Here is a 7,767-nt window from a genome sequence, read left to right as displayed (position 1 = left end):
TTTATAGTCAGGTTTGCTGAGAAATAACTTCTATATAGTAAAATGTACCTTTTGGTATATATAGTTCCATGAGATTGGCCATTGTATGTATAACCACCATCACAATCAATATTTAAAACATGTTCCTCAATCCCCCCCCAAATTACCTGGTGATCTTTTGCATTCCGTTCCTTCCTCCTAGTTGCAGCCTCTGGCAGTGTAATTTCTGCCCCTCTAGTTTTATTTTTTTAATTGAGATAAATTCATAAACATAAAATTGGCCTTTGAATCAAAATCATTTCAGTGGTTTTTAATATATTCGCAATGTTGTGAAATCGTCACCTCTATCTAATTCCAGGAGATTTTCATCATCTGCAAAAGAAACCCTCTACCCATTAAAGCAGTTGAAAACGTTTACTTTAAAAGCTGGCTAAATATGCAAGCTTTAAAAAACTTGTTAAACATGCAAATTCCCAAAGATTCTGATTCAGTCAGCATGGATGGGGCTCTAGAATCTGCAACTTTAACAAATTCTCAGATGTTCCTGACGCAGGTGGTCCCCAAATCACATATTGAGAAATTCTCTTCTAAAGATAAAGCTATTTTAATATAGCACAATACAGTCTCATTTTAGAAGAGACACGCATGTAGTAATTGGACTGATTCCTTGTAACGTCTCCTTGAGATATCTAGCAAAGGATGGCTCATTAACAACTACACATTTTTCTCTTCTTAACTCTGCTGCCCATTCAGGACCCTATCTCTTTGTCTCTTTGGTGAAAACTCTTTAGAAATTTCTGACCATCTGTGAGGAATGTAGGGATGTATCACACCTCTTTGTTCCTGTCTTTTTTTTTTCCTTTCTTTTTTTTGAGACAGAGTCCCACTCTGTTGCCAGGCTGGAGTGCAGCTCACTGAAATTTCCACCTCCCAGATTCAAGTGATTCTCCTGCCTCAGCCTCCCAAGTAGCTAGGATTACAGGCGTGCACCACCATGCCTGGCTAATTTTTGTATTTTTAGTAGAGATGGGTTTTCACCATGTTGGCTAGGATGGTCTCAATCTCCTGACCTCATTATCTGCTTGCCTCAGCCTCCCAAAGTGCTGGGATTACAGGCGTGAGCCACCCTGCCTGGCCGTTATCCCTGTCTTCTAATTATAGAGTCACTTGGAGACTCCTCCTAGTGTCACAACTTACAATGCCAGTACCATGAATGAATATCAAGAAAGTCAAAGTCCACGGCAATGGTTGTGTCTTCCAACTATCCCTGTCTTGAATTGGATTCCCTGAAAACAGGCTTTGAGTTGGAAAATTGTGTGTAGAAGGTTCTTTGGGGAACGCTCCCAGGAGATACACCTGTAAGAAAGGAAGGAAAGAAGGCAGATTGAGCAGAGAGAGAGGGCAAGAGCCCAAGTAGTCCTGTGGCCAAATCTTGAGGATAAATGGCCTTTCAGTGTTGTCCTCTATTGAGGCAAGCTGGTTGGGCCTTCGTATCCTTGCAGGAGCCAGTCATTGCCACAGAGTGTTCTCCAGAAGAGGGAACAGTTCCCTGTGGTGGAGGGCATTTTTCTATAAGGGACGCAGCTCTGAGCCATCAGCAGTTGATATTCCCAGCATCAGATGTACAGATGTTTAAGCCCTGAAGAGGCTAACCGAGCAGAATACTGCAGTATCTACCACAGTCCACTCTGCACCAGTCATATTCATAGTAAGTTTACTTCATCTCCAGGATTCTGGTTGGTCTTGTTTCCTGTGGAATTTTTTCCTTTTCAGGTGGAGTCTTGCTCTGTCATCCAGGCTGGAGTGCAGTGGCGCGATCTTGGCCTGCTGCAACCTCCACCTCCTGGCTCAGCCTCTTGACTAGCTGGGATTACAGGCACTCACCACCATACCTAGATAATTTTTGTATTTTAGGAGAGACAGAGTTTCACCATGTTGCCCAGGCTGCTGTTGAACTCCTGACCTCAGGTGATTCACCTGCCTTGGCTGGGATTACAGGTGTGAGCCACCGTGCCCAGCCTCCTGTTGAACTTGTAAGAAAAGGTCACTGGGAAGAACTAAATTTAGCCCCTACTACTGCAGTGATTAGACACTGTAACTGATACTCAATATCCACCTCTTCCTTTACCCATTTTTTAGATTCCCTTTAACCATAGCTATGACCTATGCCAGTTTAGGTGGCTTGTCTGGTACAATGACCCAGAAACTCATTCCTGTAGGGTTGGAGCCCTTGGCTGCCATAATCCTGCAGCTTCTGTAGTTGTCGATTTACTGTTAAAACTTGGCAACTGAGGCGAGGCATGGTGGCTCATGCCTGCAATCCCAGCACTTAGGAGACCAAGGTGGGCGGATCATGAGGTCAAGAGATCAAGACCATCCTGGACAACATGGTGAAACTCCGTCTCTGCTAAAAATACAAAAATTAGCTGGGTGTAGTGGCGTGCACCTGTAGTCCCAGCTACTCGGGAAGCTGAGGCAGGAGAATCGCTTGAACACAGAAGGTGGGGGTTGCAGTAAGCCAAGATCGCGCCACCGCACTTCAGCCTGGTGACAGAGCAGAATTTCGTCTCAAAAAAGCAAAACAAAACAAAACAAAAACTGGTCAACTGAGAAACAAGAGATTCTCCCATGGATTACCCCTGCGCCAAACGTATTTTACACTGCCCCCAATGTGTAGCAGAAACTCTAACTTCACCTGATGATTAGGGTCAATTACTCATCCACCTAAGCGGTGGATTTTCACAGAGACTCTCATAACATTCCTCAAACCAATGGAACTTTAAGAGACTGTGCAGTGCCTTTAAGATGTTATAATGTGTAATTTGTTTATTACCAAAAAAGTTCATGTAAAAGGGAAATAGTTCGGTGAAATATTTCTGAGCTGCCCTGTTGTGACCCCCTAAGCCTTACCCATCAAAACCCAAAACACTTCATTGATCCTGAATCCTGGTCTAGCTACTCCTGTCTCTTTTCTTTCACAGCCAAAATCCACAAAAAGTAGTCCATACCAGCATTTTCCAGAGCATCTAAGGAATGGTAGTTTCGTGGTATAAAAAAGCAATTTTACGGTAATTGCATTTGTGAATTTTCATTATAAATAATAGTTAAGATTTGCTAATGGCTTACTGCAAATCAGTATTATCTTATTTATTTTATTCAGGCATTCACTCATTCAACAAATGTTTACCCAGTTCCCACTATGCACCAGTCACTGTGGTCAGTCCTGGGAATGTAATGTAGTAAAACTGCAAAAATGTAGTCCCTACCCTCATGGAGTTCATACTTTAATGGAAAGACAGATATTAATCAAATAATCACACAAACAAACGTGAAATTGATGTGATGTTTAATGCTATAAAGGAGAAATAGATGCTCCTATAAGATAACTGGGAAATTGACTTGGAAAAGTCATGAACAACTTCCCTAAGGAAATGAATATTGGGCTGGAATTGGAATAATGAATAGAAAACATGTATGTGTGTGTATATGTTTATATTCACATGCCAAAAATTTTCCATATTTGATTTTTTAAAATAAAACAACCCACAGATCAGGAATTTCAGCAAACTCTAAGCAGGACAAATATGAAGAAAAACATGCCTACTAACATTATGGTCAAACTTCTGAAAACTAAAGATAAAGAAAACAATCTTAGAAAGCAGCTCGAAGAAAAGACACATTCTCTCTCTCACATACACGTAATACACACAATTATAAGAATAAATGGATTCCAGAATGTAGTAGTATGACACTCTTTAAAGGGCTGAAAAAAAAATCAACTAGAATTCTTCATTCACTGAAAATGTCTTTCAGAGAGGAAGAAGATATTAAAATATTTCAGATATATAAGAACCGAGAGAGTTCATTGCCAGCAAACTTTCACTATAAGAAATGATAAATGCCGTTCTTCATGCTGAAGGAAAATATTGCCAGATGGAAATTCAGATCTATAGGATGGAGTGGTACACACTGAGAATGGTAAACATGTGGGTAAATATAAACAAGTATTTTCATTTCTTAAAAATCTTAAGCAAGGGGATGTATGCTGAATTGTGTGTGGTCAATTTGGGACCCCCCCACTCCTTTTGGGGGCTACATTTTCTGGAATCCTTTTCCCCGCGGTTCTAAGTTAGAATTGACCAAAAGAAAAATTTGCGTGAGATCTGGAAAGCAGAAATAAAGTAGAAGCCATTACTCTTGAAAGGCTGTGGTCAGACCTGCTGTGGTAACTAATAAGTTTTACTTTGTTCTCATCCTCCTGTTCTGTGTACAGCTAATCTTCCCAACTCCTGGTCCTATTGACTAGTAATAACTCCAAATCCAGCACCAAGTACTTGACTATAGGCCCACAGAAAATTAAAATGATTCTATTCAAGGCTGCAACCAGCTACCATATCTTCTGATATGTTGTACTATTTTTAGTTTTCATCTTAGCTGACTCCTGTTTGAGGTGTTTGATGACTGTGTTTTCCTGAAGATAATCTACTCGACTCTTGGCTTTGTTGACACTATAATCTCCTGAGTTCTGTGTCTCTCGCTGCTTTCTAGTCTCCCGAGTTTGTCTGCCTGTCCTGGCATGTACTCTACAGGATTCTGTCCTCGGTTCTCTGTTCCACCCCTGCACACTGCAGAGTGATCACACACTGAGGAGGTCAGACTATCTCCTTCATTAGTTCAACAAAAAGAATTTGGAATTTTGGTAGCTGTTGGGGTGGGGGGTACAGTCCAGAGATAGAAGACACTGATCTTGCCCTCAGGGTGCCCATAGTCTATACTGAGGGGGACAGAACATTAAGAGAAGATTGTCGATAGTATAGCAGAGTGAGTGCTGGGAGAAGGGTGGATCATAAAGGGACTTAGAAGCTTGGTAAGGAGTTTTGAATTAATCTTGAGGGTAAAGGAAAAACAGTCAAAGATTTTTTGTAATGAAGTGACATAATTAGATTTCCATTTTAGAAAGATCATCCTGGAAATGATGTAGAGGAGATTAGAGGGTGACAAGAGTGGAGAGAGAAAATTATTAGGAAGCTCCTGCAGCAAACCAACAAGTTATGATTAAGGTCTGAAACGGGGCAATGGCAGAGAGAGCGCAAGAAGAGGCAAAGGATTAGATGGATAAGTGGTGGCTCATTTCTGTAATCTCAGTGATGCAAGAGAATCTCTTAAACCTAGGAGTTTGAAGGAGCAGCATGAGACTGGGTGGCAGAGTGAGCCGGATTTGGTTCTCATTTGGATATGAGAAGTAAAGGTATGAGAACATTTAAGGAGGACCTATGGTTTCTAATTTGGTTAACATTAGAAAGACATTATGACTGAGGTAGGGACATAAGAAGAGAAGCAAGTTTTAAGGGAAAAAAGGACGAGTTCAGTTTTGAGTTTAAGGTATCTGTGAATCCTTTAGAGTAGGGTCGCCTAATTTAGGCACTACTGAAATTTTGCACCAGATCATTCTTTGTTGCAAGGGGTTGTCCCGTTCATTGCAGAACGTTTAGTGGCAGCCCTGGCCTCGCCCCAGTATATGCCAGTGGTACCTTACCCTCAGCTATAAAAATACAAAATGTCTCCCTCCAGACATTGCCAACTGTTCCCTGGGGGACAAAATCACTCCCAGTTAAGAATCAGAGATTTAGATGGAGGTTGCTCCCTTGGTCTCAGCTGCCACGCATATGCTAATGATACTCATATTTGCATATCAGCCCACACCTTCTCCTGAGCTCTAGACTCGTGTAATAAACAGCTTACCAGACATTTCCAGATTGGCTGGACAGGATGAGGGCCAATTCAGTTCAGGGTGATATTTACATTCCATCTGTACAACTTCTATTCAGAATCGCATTCAAGGTGCCAGTTCCTTAAATGCATAAGCAGCACAAACTGTTGTCAAATTCCTATATGTATAGAGAAGTTTCTCTTTAAAAAAAAAAAATGAGAAAAAAATTTTATTTTTATTTTGGGGCTTTCCTTTTTCCTGGGAGTAATGGCTCCTTAGTAGCTAAATAGGTACATCTTTCAGGACCATAGGGAAATCTACGAATTCAGAAATGGATTGTTCAATTACCTGACATTGGTCAGATAGTAGGTTGTCCTAAATATGTAGATTTAAATGTGTCAAGGAGAATTCACTCTCTCTGTGGAGGACTAGAGCTCATGTTTCTAACCTTCTTTTTATTTCTCCCAATAATAAGATGAACATATGTTTATAATAAAAATATTTTGAAACACAAAAAGGATAAATAAAAATTTATAATTATTTGTGAACCAATCATTCAAATGTAATCTATAATTTTGTATATTTATTATATATATATATTACACATTAGAATCATATTGGATATACAGTTTTGTTTTCTAGCCTTTTAAATATTATGTTACAAAGATTTTACAAGTGCATAAATTATAATTTAGCTAGCCATTCTTATTGAATAGTTTTCAATATCTAAGTATTATTAATAATACTGCACAAAACATCCTAATACCAAATCTTTGATAACATCTCTGTTTATTTCCTCAAGCTGGAGTCCTAGAAGAGTATTCTAGGTCCCTGACATGTCATGTTGCATCCCAGAATAACTGTACCACTTTACACACCCACAGGAACATATAAGAGGATTCTCCTACTCCATTCTTATCTCTGATTTCTTACTCTCTTACTCCATTCTTATCTTTATTATCAAGGTTTTTTTTTTTTTTAAATCATTGCCTATCTGATATGCATAAATTTTTTTTTCAGCTGAAGTTGAGCAATAAGGTTTGTGCTATCAGGCATTTTTTTTCTTTTTTTTTTTTTGAGACCGAGTCTTTCCCTGTCACCAGGTGCCAGGCTGGAGTGCAGCTCACTGCATCCTCCACCTCCCGGGTACAAGCAATTCTCCTGCTTCAGCCTCCCGAGTAGCTGGGACTACAGGCACGCGCCACCACGCCCAGCTAATTTTTGTATTTTTTAGTAGAGAGGGGGGTTTTCACCATGTTGGCCAGGGTGGTTTCGATCTCTTGACCTCGTGATCCACCCGCCTCGGTCTCCCAAAGTGCTGCGATTACAGGCGTGAGCCACCGCGCCCGGCCACTATCAGGCATTTTTAAGCAGTTCACTGTTCATTGTTACAGAGAGAAGGAAAGCACTCAGGCTGATTTGCTACTCAGGGAAGCCCAGGTCTTGTCACCTTGGGGAAGGCTATGAAGGGGGTTCCCATCACCTTCTCCCTTATGCCCGGTTGCCTCCCATAACCACCCCCCATCTTGGGGGACCCCAGCTGTTTTATACTTTTTTCTCTCTATCCTATTTTGCTCTCATGAAAGCAATGAATAGTTATGGGTAAGGCCAAATTCCTTAATCATTGATGCACACTTAAATTTTGGTTTTGTTTGTTTTACTTACAAATACCATGATATGCTTCTTCTATCATACAGATCTTTGAACATTAAGACAAAACCTCTGTGCTGAAAGACGTCTTCATGAGCTAGTCCTGAGACAGTGTGGCCAATGCCAGTGTAGTATCTATTTCTGAAATCCGAACTTCAGAACAAAGGGAAGGGAGTCAAAAAACCTGCCTCAGGGTGTCAGGTAAACCTGTATATGAGAGCTGCGAGTCTGTTTTGTTGATTAGTCGGCTGGGGCTGTGGTTGTGGGCATGGTGGCGTAACACATTCTTCTCTTCTACCTTTGCGCCCTTCCCTTCCTTTCTTAAGTTACAGAAATAACACATGCTTGTTTGAACCTGCATTTGTTACAATAAGCATGTGTTTTTTTTGTATCTTAAAATAATACCGAAGAAAATAAAAGTTTTTTTC

The sequence above is a fragment of the Aotus nancymaae genome, unplaced genomic scaffold (assembly GCF_030222135.1).
Source record: "Aotus nancymaae isolate 86718 unplaced genomic scaffold, 86718_ANA_hifiasm-v0.15.2.pri h1tg000043l, whole genome shotgun sequence".
In the NCBI taxonomy this organism is placed as follows: Eukaryota; Metazoa; Chordata; class Mammalia; order Primates; family Aotidae; genus Aotus; species Aotus nancymaae.
Note: the sequence above shows the minus strand (reverse complement) of the source record.